This window comes from Fringilla coelebs (genome assembly GCF_963513975.1).
Source record: "Fringilla coelebs genome assembly, chromosome: Z".
In the NCBI taxonomy this organism is placed as follows: Eukaryota; Metazoa; Chordata; class Aves; order Passeriformes; family Fringillidae; genus Fringilla; species Fringilla coelebs.
Genome location: NC_140031.1, coordinates 3,470,792 through 3,498,588, shown reverse-complemented (window position 1 = coordinate 3,498,588; position 27,797 = coordinate 3,470,792). Strand labels below are relative to the sequence as shown.

General features: G+C 43.3%; 1 protein-coding gene across 2 annotated transcripts in view; it reads left to right on the top strand.

Moving 5' to 3' along the window:
- SETBP1 (SET binding protein 1) overlaps positions 1-27,797 on the top strand; it is a 264,672-nt gene that overhangs the window by 123,265 nt on the left and 113,610 nt on the right. The gene's annotated exons all lie outside the window — the stretch shown is intronic.

Here is a 27,797-nt window from a genome sequence, read left to right as displayed (position 1 = left end):
TTTTGAACCAACGTCCTCCCTGGGACTCCTTGTTCATGTTTAAATACATGGTGTGTACTTCAAGTGTTCTTTCAGAATATATTCTTTATTTCCAAACACATCTTGCATGCATGACTTCATCTTACACATCATGTGTCCCACTTGATTCTTTTGCTCCCATCATTCTGAAGTCAGAAAAACTTAAATGTATGATTAAGTGTCATTTTCTATCAGGATTAACTTTAATAAATTCTTAAGGCTTGGGTTTTTTTTTTTTTTTTCTCCCCCAAATCTGGATCTTGTTTAGTTTTCCAGAGAAAGACAACTCTACTTGCAACGATTTTGTTTATGATAATTTACTTGCATGTTCCCTTCCAGGAATTGTCATTGCCTTCCAGAAGGGAGGTTAGTGCTAGTCCCTTTGCAATGATAATTATAATCAGACCTGTCAGCCTTCACGCAGTCTACACTTATCACTTTCATTTAGGTGGATTTTTCCTGAAGCCTATTACCAGTTCTGCTTCTTAGGGAAAAACAGCAATGATTTTTTTCTCCTAGTCTTTGATGGCTCTCAGCTTTCAAAGCATGGAGAGGAGCAAAACGACTGCCAGGTGCAGTTAAAGAAACTGTCTGTTGGTCCTGGTGTGGAGGTCTGGAAAGCCAGAGAGTGGGAGGATAATCTGGGAAATGCTGAGGGGTTTAATTTGTTTGTGACAACACTTCAGGTGTGCTGGAAACAGAAAACAGTTCCCAATGGTGTTGCTCACAGGAGGTGCCTCTGCAGACCCACTGGACACGGGCTTCATGTGGCAGGTGGCTCTTGGCAGTGCTGCCCTCTGTCCCTGCTGTCCTGGGCAGTGGTCCCTGCCCATGCTGAGGGAATTGGAAGCAGGATGGCCAAAGAAGTGGCTGCAGTTGCTGCTGGAGGCAGTGACTGGCATCACATGGACCAGTTGCCACCAGCGCAATGGTGACCAGCTGGGCCAAGTCATGGTGTTGGGTAGAATGTGGTTCAGTATTTTGTTCATCCCAGGATGCTTGAAATTTGTGTTGCCCCTAGTGTTATTGCCTGGGAAACACGTTAACCCATTTATTAGATTTCCCCCTGTTTTCACTCCATTATTGCTATTGATGGGCTGCTAACCCCGCTTTCTTACCTTTCTGGTTTTTACTAGCATGAAGACAAAAAGGTGCCAGTTTTACCATTCCATTAGACTGATTGAATTATGTATCTTTAAGTCCTTCCTCTGTTATTACCATGCTTTTTGTAATTTATTCAGAGATTTAGGCTCCCTTGATTTTGGCAGAATCTGAGGACGGTCAGCACTTCATAGCTTTTTTAGCAAAGAGATGGTGGAAGATTGGGAAATCTTATGTTATGTGCAGTTTTATATTTACAGTGCACAGGGATATGATTTGCCCTTGTTTTATTTAAATTCACTGGGAACTAGAGGTTTATTTGTCAGGTGTCATTCCCTGAAGGATGAATAATGCCATAAAGAGAAGGCTTCATCTATTTTACAAACAGATTTGAAGGCTTTGCTATTACATTCCTCTGCCTGTTGAATGGAGTAAAAATGCCTTTGGCTGAACAGAGACAGAGTGATACTTAGCAGTAGCATCTTATGACCTTTTGATCAGCTGAGATCTCAAGCCATATTAGTGGACAGATTATGATGTGATGGAAAGAAGGCCAGGAATAGCCTTTTCATCATGAGATCTTTTCTGTGAATATCCTTCTTGGGTGTATTCAGGTGGTTAATCACTGGGGCCAGGGCAATCATTTGGAAGCAGGGGAGTGAAATGCTGGTATAGACAATCCAAATATGCTCATGTTTGCCAGATGCAGCTGGATATTAGAGCTAATAGTTTCTTCCTAATATTCTCCTACCCTCCTTTTTCTATCAGGGCTGGGGGTGACCTTGTGATTTTTTTTTCCATCTGTAATAACCACATTTTGGCAGAAAGAGCAACACAAAGTGAACCTTGAGTCCTTGGACCACAGGGGAGCTGCAGTTGCCGAATCAAAGGAGTGCACATGGTGAATATGGATATCAGACTGTGAAGGGAAACTCACGTGAAAATGTCTCTGTCATTTTAGAGATAATAACAGTAGTGCTTGAATCTATTTCAACCCTCCCAAGGAAAAGAGAAATAATGCAGGTTTCAAGAAATGCACAGTATTTTTTGAATTTATAGTATTTCTCATTTTACAGGGCCAACCAGAGCAAAGAATGACTTTTACTGTCTCCTACCTGCCTGTGCAGAATTGCTCCTCAGACTTGGCTCTAGCTTTGAATTAGCCCCCTTTTCATCTTAATGGCCAAGAGGAATCTGCAGCCCCCTTAAAAATCAAACATAAAAAAATCCCTTGTTCACTGCTGGCTCTGCACATCAATAGCAGTTGTGCCAAAGCTTGGCCCAGGTGCTGTGGTCACTTTTGGAAGGAAAAGGGGCCGACACATGGGTGTGGAATTCCTCTGGGCCTGTCTGAGCATGGTTCTATGGTTATGGTCTATGCAGCATCATCCTGTACATTGCTAGCACAGGGCTGTCCGAGTTGCACATGCTTTTTCCCCCCCTGAAGCCAAACAAGATGCTCATTTCAGTGTCAGGAGGAAGAAGGGCTGGCAGTGTGAGAATCCCAAACCCTCAGTGTAGTGGGGATGATGATGCACCAGGCGTGGAGAACAATAGCTTCCACAGAGTAGTGGAAACTCTTTGAAAATAAGGAGGTTATGGAGGTGGGAGAAGCTCACAGCAGGACACTGTCTCCTCTCGTCTCCCCCAGCCTCTTCAATCAGGTGCCTGCTGGGCTCTCCACTCCTCCTGCCTTTTGCACTAGATGACAGGATCATAAGGCATTAGATTCTGCTGGCATGAAGGAATCTGCCATCCTCCTGGCATTATTGCTTCCCGAGTCAGGAAGCCACTGTGAAACATCGAGGCTGTGAGCCCGCATGGTCCTTTTTAGCTGCTTCTTCCAGGGCCACAAAGGTGTCCAAAGGGGAGCTGAGAGGTGACACCAACTCCTGACACAGGTCTGCACCTTCTTTTCCTTGGGAAAAACAGGCAAAACTGCAAAAGGTGGGTGGCAGCCTTGGTTCTGTGCACAGAGGAAGTGCCGCTGCTGAGGTACAGCCAGCCCACCAGGATAAGGGGCTCCCTCCCAAGCTCTGCCTGCAAAGATTAAGTAGGTTGCTGCACAGGTGATTCTTAGAAGCATCATGAGCTAAACCATTCAAAGGGGTGCGTTCCTCTGAGCAGTTGTTATAAGAGTTTCTGATGGCAGCTTTGAAACTTTTCCACTGGGAAGGCTTTGTGGTGTGTGTGGTGGAGAGAGTGTAGGCATTTCCTCTTTCCTCTGCCTCCATGCTCTGCCTTGGTTCCCTGTGGGATGCAGGAGGGTGCCAAGATTTGGGTGACATAGTGCCAAGATCTTCCCTTTTGGTTTGGGATTGCATTAATTCCTGCTCTACTTTCTGCCAGATGGCCTTGCCTTGATAAAATCGATTCTCAAAGTAAAAGAACTGGCATTCATCTTCTTGTAGCTCAGAGAAATCCATGAAAACAGAATTGCTCTGCCTTTTGCAGGTCAGGACAAAAAGTTGCTATGGGACATCTAACAGTATCCCAGTTTTCATGGTTTAACCCCAACAGGCCCCTCATAGTCCCTCATTCACTCAGATTCACCAGCAGGATGAGGGAGAGAAAGAACTGGAAGGGTAAAAGCTGGAAAACTCATGGGTTGAGATAAAGACAGTTTAATATGGGAAATAAAAGCCTTGCACACCAGCAGAGCAAAAAGGGGAATTAATTCTCTTCTTTCCATGGGCAGGTAGGCGTTCAGTCACCTCCAGAGAGCTGGAACCCACCACATGTAACAGTGGCTTGGGAAAACAATCACCATCACTCCAAACATCCCCCTTCCTCCTCCTGCCCCCACTTTATACACTGGGGATGATGTCACACAGTCAGGAACATCCCTTTGGTCACTCGGGGTCACCTGTCCTGGCTGTGTCTCCTCCTAAACTCTCAGTCACCCCCATCCCCTCCCCACCCTGGCAGGGCAAAAAGCAGCAAAGGCCTTGGCTCTGTGCAAGCCCTGCTCAGCAATAACAAAAACATCTCTGTGTCATCCACCCTGTGTTCAGCACAAACCCAAAACACAGCCCTGTAAAAGCCCCTGGGAAGAAAATAAACCCTGCCCCAGACGAAACCAGCACACCAATGCAGCACAGTTAGCATATGGCAAGTACTTGGGCTGGGATGCTTTCCTGGGGGTAAGAAATTTAAAGTAGCAGACTTTGAAAATATAGTATCAGGCAGATGCCAGTGATGTGCAGTGGGATAAGGAGGACAGCGATTTGTTTATGAAGTTCATCTGTCCATGCATAACAATTTTTTTCACTTTAAACACACCACATCTGGTTCCTTGGAAAGATTCTTAGATTGTAGACAGCAGTAAACACGCATCCTATTGAGTAAGAGTGATTTCATGAACCAGCAGAAGGATTATTGTCATAACCAAATTTACAGCCATACAATCCCCCTTTTTTAGCTGGGAAGAAGTAATCTTGATCTGGAAAAGAAATATGTCATAGCAATAACTTAAGCAAGTTAAACAGTATCTGGGGACATTCACAGGACTGTCACTGGGTATACTCAAAGTACTAAACCAGTTCTCAGCACACTTTTGGTCCAACTAGCAAGCTCCTAAATCATCCTTAAGCATGGATCAGGGTTCATCCCTGTGAGCTGTTTGCATTTAGCTGCTGGGCAAGAGAAGTTAGGACACGGCTGTGAGCAGAGGTACAAACCTCTCTGCGCCAGCTGGCCTCCACGCCTGGGAGTATTTCTGGGCACATTTAATTACTGCTGGCTGAAGAGGCTCAGGCCCAACTGAGAAACTGGACTCCTTCACTCTAAACTCCATTTGTCAGCAGTGGGAGAGGGGAGCCACCAGCAGAAGCTGATTCAGCCTCCCTGGATCCTGACCTGCCCAAATTGTAGACAGTTGCTAAGGCAGCTAAGCCTGCAGGGTTTAACATGCTGATAGCAGAGGAAAGGCTATATTATCCCCCAAAAGGCAATGTATAGTACATTTCCTGCATATTTACTAGTCACCTCCCCAGCCTCTTCAAGCACATATAAAAAGATTATTAAGTTATTGAGGTACTCTTTCTTGCAACAGGGAATGTCACCCATTATTTTTAATTTTTTTCTCCCTTACCAAGGGGGGGTTCCTTTTTCAATAAGTTTCAGCCTCATAAGATAGGTGTTCTGTATAATTTGCTTTCAACAGTTTGATAGTTAAATGTGTCCCTAGGAGACAATTACAGACTTATACATAATAAAGAAGCTCATAGAAGGATACAGCATTATGTCTTTCAAATGTAGGCAAACCCTTTGCTTAATATAGAAAGTTTTATTTTGAGTTCATCCTATCAAAATATATTTACACACATATATAGATACAGGTATCTATTTTTTTTTCACTGAGTTAAAAACCTCATTGAAAAGAAATAACTCTGGCTCAGCTCCTTCAACCACAGTATAATGCTTCATTATCTTTTCTTTTATTGAAATCTTCTCATGCACAAAGTGATCCAATTTAATACTTGTTTAAACATATAAAACAAAGCATTTTCTCTTCAAGAATACCTCAAGTGTTTGGTCACAGTGGGGATGAAATTATTGATTGCATTTGGCACATATTTGGAAACATGACCTTAATCTGCAGGTTTCAGGGGGAAAAGGTATTTTCCTCAGGTATGGCAGTAAGTGAGATAAGTAAATTATACTTTTGACGTGTTAAAGATGTTCCATTTTAAACAAAGGAAGTGATATCCTGGTTGTGTCACTGAAACTCAATGTCCTGTGTTGCTTGTTAACAGCTGCACATTTGTTGTTTCAGTGTCCCAGTTTGCTCTCAAGTATAAATGAACTGCTACATGCCAAATAATCAATAGTTCTGCCAGCTCTGGAAATATAATATTGCTATTAATATTGATCCACACAACAGAAATCAAGGCATCAAATTTTGCAGGCATTACTTGCCAGCACCCTGTGCTTTACCTGCAGAGTAACCGCTTGAAAATCGCTATTCCCCAGGGAATAATGTTTTATGCTCACCCTCATTCCCTGTGCCATAACAAACACAAATATAAACACAGGGGGATGAGGGGGCGCAGGTGACCAGCAGTGGGGTGCATATGTATATATATATATATATATATAGTGCTCCCAGGTTGGAAAGAGGCACCCTGGTCTAGTGGGAGGTGAGCCTGCCTGTGTCAGGGGGGCTGGACTAAATGATCTTTAAGGTCCCTTTCAACTCAGACCATTCTGTGGTGCTTTGGGAAGGGTGGGATGGTCCATGGATGGCTGGCCTGAGCCCTCACCGTGCCCTGGGAGCAACATCAGTAGTGAAAGCTCCTACGGTTTTCTTGCAGAGGTGATTTCAGATTCAGGTCATCAAAAAAAAGGTCCTGCAACGTTGAGTCCTGCTGGCAATACCAAGAGCATCTGTTCCTCGTTCTCCTGTCCCCTCCGAGCTGCCAGGTTACCTTGGGAGGGAGAAAAAGTGGTGCTCCCCATTCTCACATGTGTGTTCACACACACCTCTGTGAGTTTGGAGGGTTTTGTCATTTCTCTAATGACTTTGCAATGAAACTGCGAATGAAAGTTTGGCAGACTGGTTTTACAATTGTCAGCCTTCCCAGAAGCAGCCCAGAATTTCATTAACTGAGGTATAGGCATGATTTCTTATAAGCTCTTTTCAGATTTTACTAGATCCAGATAAATTAAATCAGTATTTTATCTACGTGGAACCAAAATTAGTTGTCACTGATGTCTTCATAAAGGAATGCTGTAGTTCTGGCCCTCATGTTTGAGCAGCAGCTGCAATAGATGATGCTCCCATTTTTTAATAAGTGCCTGTCATTCAATAAGAATGATGAGAAATAAGAAACACGGATATGAGTAAAGCATGAACTTGGTCAGGATAAGTGGGTGAAGTAGGAAATTTGAGAGGGAATGATCACACCATGTCACCATTGCTGGGTAAAGGTGCAGGATGTTGGTGGAAGTGTAGAAGCAGGAGGCTCATATGGCTGGAAGGAGTCCATGAGAAGTCCTGACAAGGTAAGGGAGGAAAAAAAGAAACCTTTCCTTTCACATGACTTAGGAAGAGGGCATCAGAAGAAATTGTGCCCTCTGCAATGCCTTGCTCCTCTCCTTGAGGTGGTGGCCTGATCATGATTCAGTGTCACCACGACCCACTGTGCTACCAGCTCAGCTCTCTCTCCTAGGTGACCTTTACCCGCATCGTCCCCTGGCTCACAAGGAGCAAATTTATCAGCCTTATCCTTCATCAGAGAACTTCAGCTTATCTTCTGCATGAAAAGCCATTTAGCACCTGTGAGATGAAGCTCAAGACAACATCTTGGGAAGTCTACATGAGGAATGGGATTTGTATTATCTCTTACTGGGAGCAATCAAGGTCAGGATTGAGGAGCAGTCAGAGTTGAAGGGAAAATGAATGCAAGGCTCTTTATCTACTGGCAATTCCTAAGACCTGACTTCATATCATGGATTACATTTCTGCACTCTTTCTGAGGCAAGAAACTAAAACTCAGGCACTCAGCCAGGAGCAGGTATGACCTAGGGTTGCTTCCTTGGAGGAACATGAAGGTAGGGCTGAAGCTGTTATCAGCTGTAGCTGTGTAGTGCCAGCAAAAAGGGATGGTGCCATGATTGCAAGCTTTCAAAACATTTCTCCCCCCACCACTATCACTTCTTCTCTGTACAGCCTCAGCAGCTTACTTCAGCTGTGACTGAAGCCACAAGTTATGTTATTATATTTTTTGCTCCCATTGGATGGTGAGTTTCTTCCCTTATCTCTTCTTTAAGGTAAAATGGCCCAAAATGCCATCATTGAAGTTCAGAGGTCATCGGTGACTTTAAAATCCTCTCTGATCGCCTTGGATCAAACCCAAATTAAATAAAAAGTCCATGAGAGAGTCAAGGGGTCAAGATACCAAAATAATGTGTCCAAGGCAAGCAGCTTGCTGGTTTCAGAGTGTTTCTGGCAGCCATCTGCTTGTTTGAATTTGAGGATGTGACGCTTTTAGAAGTCAGAGAAAAAAACACACGCTCAGACCCACAGTCTTCAGATATTTTACTTGATAACAGGATTCTCTTTTTTGTGCCTGTTTTCTTGCAGCCTCAAGAATGTCCTGTTTTGCAATCATACTGTCAGCAGGTGTCTGTAGTGCTGATATACCAGGATGTGTAATTATCCAACTAAAATAGTTAAAGTCTTTCTGAAGCCTTGAAACATTTTTTCTTCACTTCTCTTCATGAAGGAGCAGCAGAATGGGCTGTGTTACTAAAACTCAATAGTCTCTCATTTATTTACATGGTTAATGATTGTCCCTTTTTAGCTAAAAAGATACAGTTTTTATCACTCTACTCCTATTTCAAGTCTGTGGTCTCAGCCTTGTCCTGTCTAACAAAGAAAATGATCCTTTTATGGATGGTGTTAACTGAGACACCAGTGACAAAACCACATTTAAGAGCTAAATTCCCCTTTTATTCTCAAAGGTGATCAGGATCAAAGCACCAAGAGTCCAAAGCTGAAGAGAGAAACTTGAACTCCTGGTGTATCCTTCCTGTGAACAAATAAAGACATTATAGGTTCCCTTGTGCCAGTGTGACCCTTTTAATCAGCAGTATGGCAGTAACAGTTATGAAGATGATATTGTGGCAGTCCATAAAATCCCTGTCATGGCCAGAGCATCATAAAGCAAATATATTATTGTTCTTGGCCCCGAGTATGTGTGACAATAAAAGGTGAAGAGGGGAGTTGAAGAACCCCTGCAGAGGCGGGCAAGAGTGGGAAAAGGTTCTGCAGGGCCCATTGGTACAGCCAGCTGTGGCCAGCTGTTCCCAAGATTGGGTGCATCTCACTGGGAGAGGTTTGCAGCAGGGCTGTGGGCAAGGCTAGTGTAATGAGAGCCTTTTCCTTGCAGGAGTGACAGCCTTGAGGAGGAGATGAAGGTGTAAGAGCAGAAGATGTTTACTCTCTTACTTGGCACTTGCTTAGGGAAAACATTCTTTCTCGATCTAAAAAAAAAAAGACCAAACCCAAAACTAAAATGAATAAGGCATTCATAAGCTAATGAAAGCTTCATTTTCATCTGTTATAATGGACTTCATTAAATTCTGGACATTGACCACATTACAATGTTTATCTGCAAAGCAGTATTTCCCCATGCCTGCTGAAAAGGTACCTCAGCAAATTCAACCCACTTCTGGCATCTGCTGTCAGGATTTTAATGGCACACACATTGCCTCCGTTTTTTCGGGCACCTTCATTTTGCTTTAAGTGACAATACTTAGTTTTAAAGCCATGCTTTTCCCACATAACTTTCAGAGTCTCAGACACTTTTTCTGGCCAAGTTATTCCTAGACTTGGTTGTCCTCTAATGGGCAGATCCATTGGCCAAGATTAGGCCTAGGGAGTGGAGGAATCTGTGACTCAGCACCAAGCCAAGCTGCTTTTTCTCATGAAAGTTTAAAAAAAGCACCACTCCCCAGTTTCATATACCTTGAGATCCTGGCTGCTGCCTGCAGGTTAATGATTTTGTGAGACTTTTATAAAGCACTGGGGAAACCTAGGATGCCTCTGGCTGAAATTTCCCCATCCATGCAGGGCTGACCTGCATGGAGGTGTTGGTTTTCTGGACAGTGTTTCACAGGATGAGGACAGTTTGGCAAGAGAGTCTAGCAAGTTGAGGGGAAAGAGCTTTCTGAGCACAGACACTCAGCCATTATTAAGATTTTACTGCCATCCCTGGCACTGCCCAAGGCCAGGGTGGTTGGTGCTCTGACCAGCCTGATCTAGGGGATGGGTAGAAATGAGATTGTCTTGAAGGTCCCTTCCAACAAAAACCATCACGTGATTCCATGAAGTGGTGTGATTAACAGGCCAGAGGGGGCTCCCAGGAGCATTTCTATGTGACAGAGACAACAATTTTACCTATAATGTGACTAAAGCACCAAACCCACCCTTTGCTGACGTCAACACATGCAGTTTTTACCCCTGCATTTAACTCACAGCATCTTAGGTACTCCAAGCACAGGACTATTTGCTAGGGCCAGAGTTGAACTTAAAAAGAACTGGAGTAAGAGAAAGATTGAAATTATTTAGGTGAGACCCATTTTTCTCCATATTTCACTTGTCTTCCTTGGTCTGTGCAAAACTTCATTCCCTGTCTCACGGCTGATGGACAGAGCCAGGCAGGCACATCCAAAAGTTTCTGTCTGCAGCGACAGGCTTGACACACTCCAGAAGGACAAAGAGAGCAATCATCTAGATGTGAACTGAGCCAATTAAATGTCTGAGCTGTGTTTCGAAAGCGAACATGGGCGGCATCAGAAATTTTCCATCAGCTGTAATAACGCCAATTACTTTGCCAGTTGCTGTTTCCACTGTGATTTGTTTAGTGCAGTCATGCTTCAGCTTCTTGCCTGGGCTGATAACTCTTTGTTTATGCTGACTCCTCATTTGCAGAGCTTTTCTGTCTTTTTTCCCCCTGGTGTTTTCTCTTTTCCTTGGGCCCATCTCAGAGCACAGAATAATCCTCTTCCCTCTGCCCCTGCCAGATGGGGCAGAGTATCCTAAAATGGTGACAAGTTTCTTGGGAGCAAGAGATGCTGCTGTTGTTCCCAACAACTTTGTAGATGCATAGGGAATCCTCTTATTCTCCTCCTGGCACTGAGTTGAGAAAGCAAAAAGTCCTGCCAAGACTTCTCAAGGAGTGGGCTGCTGGGATTGGAGGGTGATGGTGGCCCTGAAGCTGATTGCTTTTATCTCAGGGATAGGAGGCAGGACCTTGTGCCTCTCCTTGTGACAAAGGCACACAAATACATGTGCACACTCACAGTGAGTCTCCCTGGCAAGTTAGCTGGAGTTTTTCATTGATGTTTGCTTTCAAGTCCATGGAAATTATTGGGCCACTTTGCACAAGAGCTGTGATCCTTTTCCTGCTAATCATGGACATTAAAGGAATGCATCTTCCTGGCTGGTGACTTGAATGTAAAGTGCTTCAGGGCTTGAATGTAGAGTGCTGCTGTATCTTCCAGGGATTTAAAATGCTGGTTTAATTCCCTTTTCAGTAAGGTTCAGAATGGGGAGGGTGGGATGACATTTCCTCTATCCTCCTTTAAGAGATGCCAAGAGGTGGCTTGACCTCCTGGGTGAGTAATGTCTCTTCCTCCTTTCACCCTCCCACAGCAGCTATTGCCATCTCCAGAACCCTACTGCTGGTGCACTTTGCACGTACCAGCCTTGCTGCCATCTTTCCTAATATCCAATCTGAGCCTGATCTGAGCACCATGAGCACATTTTCACCAGGATGCAGCAGGACTTTTTTCTATCCATCCCTGGGGCAAGCAAAGGAGTCCCCAGAAACATGATCTGCCACATGAAGTATCGGCTAGAGATGAGGCTATCAGCTCTATTCATACCCTGCTATCAGTTTCAGCTTTGCAGCTGACTAATATATGTGACACACTTTGCTGCTCACAGCCCTCCTTGTCACCAGGAATTGTAAAAGATCCCCTGGACGTGTCACAGTTCATATCAGCCACAAATAGACACAAAACAGACAAGCTGCTGGCTCGTGTCAGAGAAATGTGGCAAAGGGACTTTGTGGGGGAAATGTTTAGTAACCCTAAACTGAGAAAATTAAGGCAGACTTTGGCTCTAGGAGATGAACACACTGGGATGTGGTTCCTTTTTCCAGCAGTGTCAGTGCATTGGACCTCATGCCCAATTGCCTGGCAGTTTACAAAAGCTGCAGTCAACAAAAACTGCAAAATGTGACTGAGGCTAAAATGTCCCCTTACACAGCCCAGGATTAAAATTTCTTGTCCACTCTGTATTCACAGCAGCACAGCTGCCATGGACACCAGCTGCTAGTCTTGTTTTCTTTGTGGGAAACTGAGACACAATGAAAAATAACTTTTCCATGGCACAAACCTACTTTGAGAAATAGCTAATAATACACGAGAGCATCTCCTACCTCCTGCATCACCTGCAGGACAGCCTTGAATTCAAAGTTAGTTTATGTGTGAATGTTTGTGGAGCAGCATGTAACTCAGAAGCCATTAAGTCCATCCCATATCCAGTTCACCCTCAACTGAAAAAAAAATTGTACTGCAGAATCATAGAATTGTTAAGTTTGGAAAAGACCTCCAATATCATCAAGTCCAACCTTTGACTGAATGCCGCCATGTCAACTAACTGAAGTCCCACTCTCAGTCATTGCTTGACCTCCAGGGATGGTGACTCCACCACCGCCCTGGGCAGCCCCTTCCAATGTTTGGAAACCCTTTATGTGGAGAAATTTATCCTGATGTCCAACCTGGACTTCCCCTGGCACAACTTGAGGCCATTTCCTCTTGTCCTATTGCTTGTTGCATGGGAGAAGAGATCATCCCCTACCTCGCTACAACCTCCTTCCAGGTAATTTTAGAGAGCAAAGAGGTCTAAAACATCAAATATTCATTCAGATTTTGAAAGTACCAAAATATTTTGTTTTTCAGAATGCAGACAAATCAAGTTCACTTAAGACTGAAAAGCCACTAACCTTTTTCTTTATTTTTCCTAGTCTGTATTCTTACACAGTACTGTTGTAGGGTCATGACATACTTATTGTGTATGTGTTGCAATATAATAACTCATCTGGAGATTTAAACTAGCAAAGGGATTATAAAACTAGAGGCTGCTCTGTTGGTATGGCTGACTTGGTGTTTATTTTAGGGAAGGATCTATTATCTCACTGTGTTGGAGAGCTGCCCTCAGAGCACCAACAATTCCTGCCCTTCATTTGAGGTCAAAGGCAGGTCTCTCTCCTGGTGTTTAATCTGACTTTTTTTATGGGATCATCTCCTGGGTTTTAGCAGCGTTTAGTAAAAGAAATAAAGCCAAATTTGTCATCAGCCTCATTAGGGAAACTTCACTGTTGGGTTACCAAATAAAATCCGGTGGGGTCCCACTGGATATGTTTTCTATCAGAGCACAGGGTATTTAATGCAACCCTTAGAGTGAGTACAGCAGACTTTGCTTGTGTTAGGGCCTTGGAGACTTTGGACTTGTTTTGTCTTTGGCCCAAACCAGCAGAATATAATTTTTCTCAAAAAGAAAGGGAGAATAACAGCTGATATGACAGGAGAGAGCACAAGGTAGAGAACAGATTGCAAGAAGCTGTGCTGTCTAAATCCAGCTGAAGTCTCACTGACACGTCTGCATGTGTATATCCCCATCCATAAAATGGGAAGATTACTAATTCTCTATCTTGCAGAGAGCTAGGAAGCTAAATTAATTACTGTTTGTGGAGCTAATTGAGATTCCCAGATGAGTACTGTTTGGAACATTTTAATTTTTATTATTATTATTTCCATTGAGGTTTGCCTCCATGTAATTAGTTTGCTCTATCTGCAAACAGGTATGTTCTCTCCAGCTCTTTGGAGGCATTCCTCATGGGACTGGCCCAAGCTGTGTGGTGTGAGGAACCACTGGCAGTCAAGACTGAGCTGTCTTCCAGCTCTTCTACCTCACCCCAAACCCATGTCCATCTCCTTGTATGGTTTTGCTCTTTAGAAAGTCGTATTTCCTCAAGTGAACAAAACAGCTTAAGGAAACCAGCTTGATTACAAATTTATGTGCCATTATAAATTACTGCGGTAAATTATACTTGTATGTGTGTAGTGGAGTCAAGCCTAGAGGTGGATTATGTCCATTCTAGGGAGGAAAAATGTTTTGCAACAGCATTAAAGTGTGTCTAGTTTTGCCATCTAGTTTTGCCAGTCTCTGTTGGGTTGAAAATATATAAATTCTCACACAATGTCTACCAGTCACCTATTGTTTTAGTTTATATTCACTAGTGCTGTTCACTTCTGTAATTCTGAGTTAGCTCAATATTTTCAAAAAAGTCAATAGAAGCTGCAGTTGCTGTCACTAAAGATTCACTTGTCAAATACCTCTCCTGTTTAAAAGTAGCACAAGAATAGTAGAACAAAAAGACATACTAAAATGGTGCCAGATATAAAACAAAACAACCCCTTAAGATTATGTAAGAGCTATATGAAGTAAGTTGTTTTATTTATGAATGTGGAGCTTTGTCTATTCATTATTTCGTGTGTCTGGGCCGGTGTGGTTTGCTTTTCCTTTCCTTCCATAAATAAGCAATAATTGACATTGAGACAGACAAAGGAGTGAGTTTTAAGGATCTTGAAACACAAGAGGCAGTTTTGCCAGTGGTTTCATCTGAGAAAAGCTAAGTCAGTATGAGCTGGGAAGGTTGGGGAAGTAGACAGAAATAATCAAGTCAACATGTCAAAAAAGGCTGTTCAGCTTAGGCTGGAGCTGTGCTTGTTTACCTTTCTTGTGCATAAAGCTTAGAGGAGACAAATTCAGCGATGGGAAAGTGGTTTTAAGCCAGCTGAAGTACTTTATGGTTTTCACATCTCTTTTACAATGGGAACATAGAGGTGCAGGCATTTCTATTTGCTTAACAACTCAGTGAAACCCTCAGTCTGATACTGTGTCCAATATAACCAATTTCAGTGTTGTGATTTTTGTGTTTCTGTAATCCTGGGGCAGTCCTTCAAAATCCATATTTGCCAAGGCAAATATATTTGGCCTAAAGGGAACTGGGAGATTCCCTTTTTTTTTTTTTTTTTTTTTTTTTTTTACATCCCCGAATGAATAAGAGGCTATAGTCCATTTTTAAGGATGTGTTCATGGACTCTGAGACACCTGATGTTTTCAGAGATCTGCCACTACCTCTGAAAAACTGAAATATCATTGCCGTTGGTGTCTCATTTGGCAGGAAACCTGTGGTTAGAGGGAGCAAGTTAATATAATAATTAGTTGTTTAATCTTCTCTATGTCCAGCTTGAACTTGCAAATAATAGAAACACAGCCAGAGTGCTTTTGCTGAGTGTTTCACTGGCTTTCCCCATATTATCTAATACAGCACTGGAAAGAACTGAAACTTTAGACCTCCATTTGCAGGATTCCCCAGTGTTGCTATCAGCAACCTCCGAAACTGATCCATTCAGTTGGTCCTTTGATGTGCAATTAAACCCAGGAAAAAATAGCTTTGTGTAATGTATAAATAGAAAAGGGGAGAGATAAGGGTGGTGTTGAAGTTGCTGGCTGACAGCTTGGCATCCAGACGTTAAAGGTGAATGCCACTACCACTGCTGAAGAAAATTGTCTGCTCCTCCCCAAATTCCAGCCCCCCTGAAACTTAGCACTTTATTTATCTTGTAGCTACTTTGGTGTGTTGGAAAGAAGAACAAAACAAAACAAACACAAAAATGCCCCACAGAAACCATTTACAAAAAATCCAAAGCCAATGTAAGGTCTTTGAGGCCAACTTAGTTTGTCTTACTAGCAAGAATAAATTTTTTGTTGGAAAAAAATATTGCTCGCTTTCAAGGACAGTTTTTTCATTAGATGGTTTTTCTCTTTATCTCCATAAAAACAGCATTCTTGCAGGAAGCCTCTAAGTTTATCCATTCTAATTGATGAATAATTGGCATTTGAAATACAGACCTCTTGCATGCTGCAAAAGTTGTGAGTACATGGGCTGGTCATGGAGGGATCAGGCATCCAGGCACATTTTGATTAAACTGACAAAAACGTGAGAAAATCCAGGTGCAAGTGAGGGTATTTGAATGAACTTCAGCAAGAAATTCAATTTCACCTTCTGAAAGAACCAAAAATAGCTGATGCAAATGAATGAAGAAAGCCATTCAAATTCAGCAGAAAACAAGGATGGCAAAGGAAGTGATTATTACCTGGCCATTACCTTCCTGAACCATGTGGACACCTACTCCCAGGCTGAAAGTGTGTCTGTCTTGTTGGTCTCATACAAACCAAGCGAGGTCTTCCTCTCTGTTGAGGATCCCAGTGGTCATCTGCTGCATGACTTCCAGCTGGTTGCTCTTTATCCTGCCGAGCTGCTAAAAAATGTTGGGAAACTCAAAGCATTCTCCCCTATAATGTCAAAACAAAATCATGGAAAACTGTGTTCTAACAAGGCCTGCTCTCCTGGTTTCGGTTTGGATGTTTATTGTTTTGGCCTTTTTCGTGGGAATGGCTTTTTTGCAAATTTTTTTTTTTTGAGATTTTGCCACGCATGGTTTTGTGGACGCCAGAGCAAAAATGTGTGACAACATCCATTTTGTTTAGTTTTGTAGCTTTGCAACATGACAAAAAAAGCAGGTGTCACCTTTGCAATGGTGACTTGAGAAGAGAAGGTAGATGTCTCTGGTGACAGAGAAGGTGAGGGTCAGGGCTTGGGGCTGAGCTCATTCCTAGGTACAAATGTAAAGCAGTAATACATGAGCTACAGTTGAGTATGGAGAGAGAACCAGATATTCCAGCTGCTCCATCAGGACTTCAGGCCAGGCTATTTAACGATGCCCTGGCCTCCTCCTTTAAGCAGGTTATCACAGTGACACACTGACTGCTGTGCCCTGCCAGCACCCTTGCTCTTTGCTCCTGCTCTCCTGCTCTTCTGCTGTCCATGAAGAGACGAGGCTGGGGCTGAGAGGAGGTTTTGCTGTGGGCCAGGGCTACCCCTGGGTTTTGTCTTAAGCAGTAAACTGCAGCAACAAAAAAGTGCTTATGGGAATTGTTTAGATTTATTATTAAGAGTAGCATTGTTATTACTTAGCAACCTTCTCAGGTTATCTTTGTTGGGTGCAGCTCTTTGAGAAAAAAAATGAAAAATAATTCCCCTTGCTGCAGAAAAGCCTTTGGTCCATGCTGCATGCTGCTGGAGGTGAGCCATCTCCTGGGGCTGTCTCTCCAGAGTGTTTATTTTGTCCCACCACGAGCTTGCCAGTTCCCTGTTGTACTGAATTTCACTTTCTTCTACTTTTTGAGGGGGAATACTAGTCCTTACAGGACTTTGGAGTGCATGTAAGTGTTGGGGTCACAGATGATAATACAACTGTTACAAGGACAAAGGCAGTGAGAGTGCTAGAAAGGCATGGGTATATGCTTTCCTAGTGAGAACTGGTGATTTTTACCTAAGTTTTTTGTATTTTTACCACAAAATCTGTGCAAAAAAAGCAGTAGAGTGTTTCCAAAATAAATGGCCCCACACTGGGATTAAATTCATCCAACAATTTTGGCTCCAGAACTAGAGAGTGGAACTCTGAAAAAAAAAAATTAAAAAAAAAAATTCTTATTGAAACGTGTGCGTTGAGACAGATGGAGAGGAAAAGAAGGATGAAAGAGAGGAAACATAAGCAAGAAGATAAAAAGAATTGGACTTTTTTTTTTTTCTTTAAGAACATGAGGAAATGCACTTCCTGAGGTATTTTATGTAGATTTCATCCCCACAAAAATACACTGTTCCTTCAGTTCTTTTCCCAGATTCTGTCATTAGATCCAATCTGGAATTGACATGTGACCTGCAGCAAGTGACAACTTCTGTGTGGCTTGGCTCACCCTTCTGCAAACCTGGGGGTTTAATGGGTTTTGTTCATTAAACCTGCCCAGCTCCTCTCCAAGCTGGAGGTGAGGGTGGCACTACGTACATGCCAAGTCTGGATAGAAGCTGTCAGGCCTGTCTGCTCTAATGAGACTTTTCTCCTAAAGAGGACATCAGTGTGTAACCCATCTGCTGCTGTCATGTACACACAGCTTGCCATATATGCTGAAAAATATTCCTGGAGGTGCGTTCCTTCACTCAGCTTTTTTTTTGTCAGCAGTCCTCTGAAGATAGGAGGGTTCTGTTCACTTAATGAAAGTTGATGGTGAAATAGCTCAAGAATTTTGGAAAAGGGAAGACAGTTCCTTTGCATCAGTGACAGGTGTCTAATTCATGCTCCTGCCTATTACATGATGCTTCAGCCAGGCAAGCAAGGAACTCATTGCCCCCACAGAAGGAGAGACATGAGATGGCCTGTTTGGGAGTGAAATAGGTGCTGGAGTCTATCACAGCAATGGAAAGCAGCAGTCATACATCACAGTATGACATAATTTTTCATCATCCTCTGCCAGCTGAGCTGTGATTAATGTGTTAGCAGGTTTGTCAATTGTCAGATCATAAAACTGATCATTGGAGCTGCACTAAAATGTGCAAACCTTTGAAAACAGGCCAGGCTTTCAGGCTGATCCAGCCCTGAATTTGCCTGCAAGTTTTAGTTCCCTCAAATGGAGGGAGATGATGTGCAAGCAACACCCTCGCTCCCCAGGCATCCTTGCTGTGTGCAGTGTGTCTCTGCTGTGTCCATGTGAACATCAAGGTGTCCTGTGTGCTCCTCTTCATCCAAACACCCTTCAGCCAAGGCCTCTGATGGCATCTTATCTCAAGAAGGAAAGAGATAGATGCACTTTGGGCTGTTCAGGTTTCCCAACCTGTTTCTCAGTGTTGCTGCTTTAGCACAAAACACAATGACAGCGGTTATGTGTAATGGGATTAGATAGCTAACCACTGACAAAACAATGGTTACTTGAACTAACAAGCATGAGAAAAAGAAAGAGAGCTGAGGAGCGTGACCTAGAATGGGAGAGGAGTGAATAACAGATGCCTTTTCACAGTGTTTTGCGACTGCTTGTAATGAAAGAATGCTGAGATGTTTGGAGAGTAAGCCAAGACTTGCTCTGGTCAACGGAGCCCCAAGGTGTTTGATTTACAAACAGCTAAAAATGCTGCAAAACTTTGAAAGTGTATTTACAGCCTTTTTTTCACCCTGTCTGCCTGCTGGCACATACGGAATTACGAGGGAATGGTTTGGGCTGTTACTGTGGTTTTACTCTCTTGCAGTTGTTCCATGCACCATTTTTTTCCCCATTTTACGGGTCCCTAAAGATCCACAGGCCACCCCTTGAGAACCAACAGCCTGGAAAGACAAGGTGGAAAATTCGTGCTTTGGAGTGCATTTATTAGAGTTCCTTGGTTCTACAGGAAAGCCAGGAGGAGGAAAATCACGGACTTTGGGTTCTTTGCAAAAAGAGCTGTCTTGCTGTGACAACGAAGGCTTTTCTTGAAACAAAAGCAGGCAAGTCTGAAGCTGCTGTGCCGTGAGCTCACCGTGCTCACAGGGGAGAGTGTCCCGTGCTGCAAATGCACCCCGTGCCCTTCCAGGCAAAGACTGTGCAGCCAACAGGCTCGGTCCAACCCTCCCAACAAGAACAGTCCTACAGACTCGTTCATCATTGCCTGGGAATGGGAGGCAACAAGGGGCAAGGATGTAGCCTTAGTAAGGTTGCCCTCCCCTGACTTTTTCTTTTTACCTCTGGAAGAATGGGTTCATTGAAGGGAAAAAAGGTGTTGGTAAAACCATCCTGCTTGGCACCGAGCGCCTCATTCCTTCTGGAAAAGCTTGGTTCTCTGCACACTTTGTGTCTACTGTGCCATGTTATCCCTGCACTTCCCATGAAAAAGTCAATCCCTGAACCACTGAGATGAGGTGTTTTTGGTGAGGTTGAGTTACATGGTGACCACACAGCTGAGGAATGAAGGTATTTGGGACTCCTCTGGAAAGACCCTGCTGCAAGATCTCCAGGGTGTACTGTACTAAGCATAAGCCTACCACCCCCAGGGTTTGGAAGAGAGCAAATTCCTTCCAGGATTATAGGATTAAGAAGTTGAAAAGTGATTCAAATTCTTCATTAAACAGAAAAAAAAAAAAAAAAGAGAGAGAGAGAGACATGACGGGAAGCTCTTCAATGCATGCATCACTCGACGTGTTTTCCTTGTAATTAAAGGAAGTTATTGAAAAATATTTGAGGGGATTAAATGCTCAGAGTATATGTGCCGATCAAATAACACAAGAGTCTGCATTCTTCTGAGTAATCAATGGAGGGACTTGAATGGGGAGGTTCAAAAGAGCACAGTTATTGTTAAAGTGCCATTGTAGTAGTATTCACCATACTGTATGGCAGATGGACAGGCCCAAGGGTTTCCCAGCAGGGAAACCTTGCTATAGCTGAAAAAAGCAAGGGTCTAGAACTCATATGTGGGCATTTCCACAGCTGTTGTTAAAATTTCAGGCAGGCTTTTCTTCCTCTTGTTCTCCCCAAGCTGAAAGAGATATTTCTAATTTCTTAATTTTCCAGTTTGAGGGAGGCTTCTTTTGGACTGAAACTATATTTCTCTTTTATTGAAGGAAACAAGACATATGTCCACAGACTATATGGACAAGAAAGGTGTTTAAGGACTGAGCACAGGGCCTAAGAAATGGGAGGTGCTCCTGTGGTAAAAAGGGAATTGTACTTGCCATTCTTCTTTCTTCTGTCTTCTGACAGCTTAATTGTTAGTGGTCATTATTTAGCCATTAATTAAGAGGTCATTATGTCCCAGACACCTGGTGTCTAGAATAGCCAATGTGTCCTGCAGTTCGTACATAGCACCATCACCACTGTGGTGTTCTGTGAGTGTTTTCCCATGTGTGTCACAGAAATGTTTCTCTATCCAGAGATCTTTGCTTTATTCTGACTTTTCGTTTGGGTGGTTCAGTGCTGCAATGGGCACAAACAGCAATGTGATAAAGAAAGACATTCAAAGGGTGTTTGAAGATCGTGAGCTATAGGATCCTTTGTCATGTTACAGCAGAATGCTGGGAATCAAATTGCCCTGAATTACCAGTGTCCTGTTTACAATGCTTTTGGAGGAGGAAGAACCTGACTTTAGATAGAATTTGGCCCCAAGGTTGCACTTCAACCTTTGCTCCTGCTCTGCCATTACAGCCTGTGGACAAAACACCTCACCTTTTTAGCTTCATTTGGATTTTATAAATGAGCAGATTAATGGCATCCCCTTCAATTCCTGGATCTAACTAAAAGTGCTTTGAGATCTTGATATGAAAGATGCCATATAACTGTACAGGGAAAGATTGTGCTTATTCCTCTTTCATTGTCTCTATTAAGTGGTTCTCACACAGTGGAAGGAAGGGATCTCCCTTCTCCTCTCCTCTCCTCTCCTCTCCTCTCCTCTCCTCTCCTCTCCTCTCCTCTCCTCTCCTCTCCTCTCCTCTCCTCTCCTCTCCTCTCCTCTCCTCTCCTCCAGACAGAGCTTTCTAAATTGGGTCCAACACATCCCATCCTCACTTATGAAGAAGGTCACAGTAATACCAAAGGTACAGCCACCTCAGAAGTGAAGCATGAGTCTGGTACTGACTCTTGTCACCTCAGGATGGTTTTTTTCTAGAGGTGTTCATGACAGAATTCTTGCCAGACCAGGCTCAGGAGGTGACAGAATCCATCCCATAAGGAATCCATCCCATAACGGAGGGCCAGCTCTACCCCAAACTCATTTGTCTGATTTGCTCCCGTGCAGGTCCAGCAACGCTCAACCCTTCAGCATCCTGAACCACCATGCAACTCTCCTTACCTTTTACTTGTTTCCTTAAATGTCTCCTCTATATTTCCCCTACCTCAGTTTAATTACACAATTTCTTATGCTACCCACAGCAAACAGTCCCACATTAGTTCCTTTCTCTATGCTTTGGCCACTTAATAGTAAATCCGTCTGGAATTTGATCCAGTCAGGAAATGAATCAATTTCAGACATCCCATTATCCTCATGCTTTTGCCTTGCCAGAAATGTCCAAATCAGGATGATTATTTCTTAGCCAGTCACTTCAATCCTTTTTAGGCACTTAAAAGTAAACTTTCTTAGAGAGAGGCTTAGCACACCAAGTACCCAAATTGAAGTTAATGGATGCTCCTGAGAGCAAGTCCTGTTTATTTTGGCATCTCTCTGTACAAATAAAAGTCTGATTATAGGTATCTGCATAAGAAAGTGAAGACAGAAGAGCTGCGGGTTTTTTCTTATTTCAAATATTTTTCTTTTATTTTAAACTACTTGGGCAAATCAACCATACATCTTCTCACTTCCTCCTTTTAAAAGCTAACCAGACAGTATATGCCAGCACCCAAATTTCCCACTGGTGGTTTGTTTATCATTCAGTCACCTTGAGCATGTAGTGGAAAGTCTGAGCTGACACTCAGGTATGGTATCTGTTAATAACCAAAACCATGATTTGACCAAGCTGCCATTTGAAAAACTCACAGTCCAGTCGACTTTGTGTGATGCCACACAGTATCAGTAGGTGTTGAAATTCAGCAGAACTGAGTACAAAATGGGCTTTGGAATCCTGTGTCTCATGCCCTAGAGGCTCATGGAGGGGGTATTTTTCTAACCTTACAATTGTGGTTAATAAAATAATGGATGAGGAATGGGTGAAAGAAGTTTTTTTTCAAATTTTTTTATTTATTTTCTTTTGGCTCCACAGATGTGCTTAAGCAAACATCATCTCCTGATCCTGAAAACAGCAGTTCCCTTGGCAAAATGGCTTGGGAAGGCTTTGGATAACTTTAGTTAAAAAACACACTTGCAAAAAAATAAGGTGTCAGAGAGTAAATATTTAACTTTTCCATTTGTTTTCTTCTTTTCATGGACTGTACATGACAAACCTTATTCTTAGCTGCTAATGTTGTAGTTAATGTCAACAGAGCTATAGCTGGAAAGGAAATTACCCGGACTGTCATGATTTCACATCCTTTTTGTAATTCCTTCTCTGGACAAATTGGTTGTTCATGACGACAGACACTGAAACAGATTAACCTGCCAGCCAGCTCATAGTGACAAACAGTTATGGCATTCTATAAAAAAAAAAATTATCCGTAGAAAGTAAGCACGGCAATGAGAAAAACACAACAAACCCACTGACCAGAAGTTAAAACCAGCACAATTTACAATACAGAGGCAAAGGTTTAACAGATTAAAGCAACCTGGAGGTTGGTTGTCTTGGGACATCATAGGAGATTTTTAAAGGATATGTGATTTATTTGAACTTTACTGGACTTGAATGAACGTTGCTCTGCCCCTGTGCCCCTGGGCTCAGCTGAGACCCCACCTGCAGAGCTGCCCCAGCCCTGGCTCCAACAGCACAAGGACCTGGAGCTGCTGGAACCAGTGCAGAGGAGGCAGCAAGGTGAACAGAGGGATGGAGCAGCTCTGCCGTGGGGAAAGGCTGAAGGGATTGGGATTGTTCAGCCTGCAAAAGGGAAAAGCTTTGGAGTGATCCAGTCGCAGCCTTCCAGTACCTGAAGGGAAGAACAAGAAAGAAGGAGAGGGACAATTTAGAGGAGTCTGGAGTGACAGGACAAGGGGGAGTGGCTTCACATTGACAGAAAGTAGGTTTAGATTAGATACGAGGAAAACGTTCTTGGATGTGAGCGTGGTGAGGAACTCGCATGGTTTGCCCAGAGAGGCTGTGGCTGCCCCATCCCTGCAAGTGTCCAAGGCCAGGCTGGATGGGTTTGGAAGCAATATGGGATAGTGGAAGGTGTCCCTGTCCAGGGCAGGGGGTAGAGCTGGATGAGCTTGAGGATTCCTCCCAACCCAAACCATTCTGTGATTTTGTGATTCTACGATTCTATGATGCAGGACTACTGTAGTGTGAAGTCTGCAGGTGGTAAGGATAGATGAAGTCTCTCACTTCTTTTTGGACCTGTGATTCACAGAGAGACTCATTTCAGTGTTCTCTCAGCCTCAGCTGGGCCCATATAAACTGGGGTCCTGGTGGGCATTGCCCTCTATCTTGCAAGCATGGGCACTATAGAAAATGCACACACTTTGCAAGCAAGGCATCTCCTTTTCACTGTGTTCTGCGCTGGAATGAGGCAGTGTTGAATTAAGCCAGGTGTAAATTGTATGTGAAAACCATTAGGCAAAGGCTGCTTTAAAACAATGAGACTTACCAAGATAATGAGTGCTAAACTTGGTAGTCAGTAATAACAGGGTCAGCGCCTTGGAGAGCAGCTCGTTGCAGAGTGTCAAGAAAAGGGAAAGTGATTAGCTTGAGTTTCCAAGGGAAAATGAGCAGTCCACGAGTTCAGTGCTAGATTGTCTGTAGTAGTCATGTTAAGAGTCTTTGTCTCTCTTCCCTTCAGCAGTGGGATCAAACTCCCTGCTTGGGTATGTGCCTTCCCTGTTGCTAAATCCATTTACACTGGGATTTGCTGGAGCATAGAGGAAACTCAGTGATCTGAGCAGGCAAGAAACCCAGGATGTCCTGAGTTCTCGTGCTAAGACTTGGCAAAAAAATTGGCTCCTGCCATTTCCTCTTCTCCCTGCAAAGAGTTTAATTCAGTAATTATTCTAAGAAACAAGATCTCTGCATGCTTGGCGAGAGGCCAGAGATTCATCCAAACTTGTGGGCTTACTTCACTGATGTTCAGGCCAATTGGTGCACTCAGGCTGCACAATGAGTTGCAGATGTAGTGATCTCATGTACTTCATTGGTGAAAAGCACAGAAATGTTTACCCTGTAGTGGAATGTAAATGTAAAAAGATGGTTGCCTGAGACTGCAATCTGAACATCCCAAAACAGCATCGCACCAACCCTCCCCCAATTTAATCCTCTTCTTTGTTGCCTCATCTCTCCCATCTGTGAAATGGAAACAATTCCACTTCACTTTGTCCTGCTTTGCCCCGAGGAACTGGAATGAGCTAGACCTTTCAAAAAGGACTTTGAAGACAGATTATTATTTTTCATTACTGTGTGCAACACTTCTCACCATGAAGTGATATTTCAGAATAGAGGTACAATTCTGCTCTGCCAAGAAAGTAATGCTAACCTTCCACCAAAAACATCACTGCTTTGTTAGATGAAAATCAGCTGTGTTTGACAGAGCGATTTGTAAACTTTGCCGATGCTGTGTGGTTCTGCATGACCAGCCTGGCCCTCATGTATTTTATTTTTTCCCTTTCTGGGGGGGATTATGTGCTGTGACTTTGACCTGGGACATTTCCTTTCTTCAGGAGGATTAAGCTTCAGTTGTTTTTCTGCTAGCAGTGAGTATCATTTGCAGACTAAGAAATATGATTTCCTTCTTTTAAAATGGGTCAGACCCTTTTTGGTGTTTTAACCACAAACAATGGAGTTCAGAGAAAAATCCAGAGGCATACGGACTTGGGAGCCTTTGTGGCTTCAGATGTGAAACAGGCCTGACTAATGCATTCAGTTCCTTGTCAGTTGTGAAAGAAATGTCTAAAGTTTCATAATATCATATCAGTTGTGCAAGAAGCTTGCCCTTTAAAGTAGCTGCTTAAATCCGCACTTGGTTTTAGTAAAGCTTAGTCTATTTTTATGCCTGAAGAAGTTTCATTTTCTAAGGGTGAAAATGAAAGGAAGCTAAAGAATTAATTTAAGGTGTTTTTTTTTTTTTTTAGATAGGAGAGATGTAACTCCATTTCAGATGTCTGTGTCTCATTCAGGACAATTAAGGATTTCATGTCATTTGATATTCTCTTTGAGAAGCACAGGAATTGGTTACGAGTTTCTACCCTTGTTAGATTTAAACTCCATTTCATTTTAACCCTGGGGAATTAGTCTGGGTGGAAGTGCACGCATGCATGAATTAAATCACAGCAACATTGCTGCATCTCTTTTTAGCACAGAGCTCTCAAAGCTCTTAATCATGTGTTCATTTCTCAGACCTGCCCTGTGATACGGGTGCAGTAGCTGTGTCATTTCCAGAACTGCAGAATCCCTGTGCAATAAAGCACACCCCTTCCTTTCTTCTTCTGCAAGGGCTGAACCTTGAGCAGCCTTCTGCCTCCACTGTGCAGCCTCCAGCTTGATGTGCTTTGTTTATAGCTCAAGCAGAGGGGTGCGAGCGAGGCTGTTGCCTAATAAAGGATGTTTTTAGCTGGTTGAGCAGGAGTGATTCCTGTTTAAATGCTTACCATCCCATTGATTTAATCTGGCACAGTTTCAGCAGGCTAGACGGGTGAATGTCTGCTGCTCAGAGTCATCGGTGGCCTTAGGGCTTTCTCCAGTGGGGTGTGAGATGTGGATTTGAGAGACAAAGAGCTCCAACTCTGGCTCATCTGTGCCATCCAGCCTTGTGTAAGAGGTGAGGTTTGCGAGGGGACAGCCCTGTGTTTGCAAAGGGGACAGCCTGGCTCTGTTCTCCAGATGAAAGGCTTGAGGTCCTCACACTCAGGCTGCATCCACCCTGAGCACTGCAGCCTTTCATCAGCTGCTCTTTCGTGTAGCACCCTCATACGCCACAGGCAAAAGCACAAAACAGCCCAGAAGAGGGTGAATGACTCTGCAGAGCTCAGAACTGAAATTAATTGATATAATTTTCTCGTTGCTGGTGAGGGCCTTAATGGGGCAGCCCGGGTTCCCCAGCAAAAGCTGCAGCCCATGACCCGGCAGAGCTGGCTGCTAAGGTCTGGAGGGATGAGCAGCCATGGTAGGTCACCTCCTGCAGAAAGGACAACAAAGTATTTGTGTGCCTTAGGCAGACGGAGGGGCGAGCAGCAGGAGCACGTGGGGAAGCAGGTAGGTTTGTAATTGCTCGGAGAGGCAGCTCACCTTCACAGACCAGCAGAGCTGGCTTAATGTGGCAACAGCAGCTACCGCACCAGCTGAAGGAACAGCAGAGCTGCCATGGCAACATCTTCTCCTCAGGGGATCACAGGCAGGATTCTGGCCAAGCCAGACCAAATTTCTCCTGTGCTTTCCACTGGAAAAGTGCCCCTCCAGCTGGCTACCAAAGACAAAATCCAGCCCATAAGCTGAAATAGAGTAAATATTAGTTAAACAGTTACAACTCTCAAGATCTTGCGAGCAGTAGGAGCAGCTGTCGGGCTGGGAGAGTCCTCCTGCAGTGTGCAGCATAGCCCAGCCAGTGTGTCAAGGATGCTGGTGATGGGATGGCTGAAACCACAGCCTCAGGGAGTGCCTCAAGTCATCCAGTCCAAAATCAGTTCCCACCCAGGCGACCCAGAGATGAAAAGAGCCACAGAGCACCACAGATGGACAATTTTGCTACAGGTTTCTACCTGGTGAAGGCCTTTTCTCCCGTGTAATCCATGAAACACCCTAGGAAAAAGGTTCAGCAACTTCCCTGGTGGAAGCACAAAGATGCAGAAAAAGGCTTTGTACTTCTTTTTCCCCCTGAAGTTGGTGCTCAGGCTTCTTCTTTTTAATGAAGCCATCATGGAATGCTCAGTTTCATGAGCTCCCCTCTTTCTCTAAAACAGCTTTGTCTGTTTTCATTAATCATTAATTGCCTTGGCTGGAACACAGACCTTTAGTGTGGACACTCATAGCAGAACAAGGAAGTGATATTTTCTCTTGTTTAATGCTGCCTCTCAAGGAACTGCAGGTATTGATTGATGCTTCTCATGTTTCAGATATTCTCTGTGATGGGAAAAAAAGTCATATTCCCCCAAAGTGTCAGTTGTATTACATACCAGAAAATATATCTCTTTAATGAGCTCAAAGCATCACTTTTTTTTTTCTTTGAAGTGTTTCTTTCTATGTTGTCATATAAAAATAGATAGATAAAATGCATCACTTTTTTTTTTTTCTCCTCATGTGATTGAGTTATGGCAGTAAAAGTTTTCCTTTTCCCCCTCTCAATTCACACAGCAAAGTATATCAGAGCTGTAGGCACAGGGTAACATACTGGATTGCTCTGCCTTAAGTAATTGTTTCTCATGTATCCGTCAACTTTAATAAATATGGTATTCATGGCTGTCAATGATCCTTTGTTTCAACAAGCTGGACATAATTAAGCATTGTATAAACAGAATTGATAAAATTATTCTCTCTGAATATCCCTGGAAGTTTTAAATCCTTCAAATTCCTTAGCTTGTGGCTAACTTTATAAAAGATGTAAAAGAGAGGTATGAGTGTTTTATATGAATCTTAATCTTCAAAACAGGGTCTCCAAAGATCAGGCTGCTTTTTTA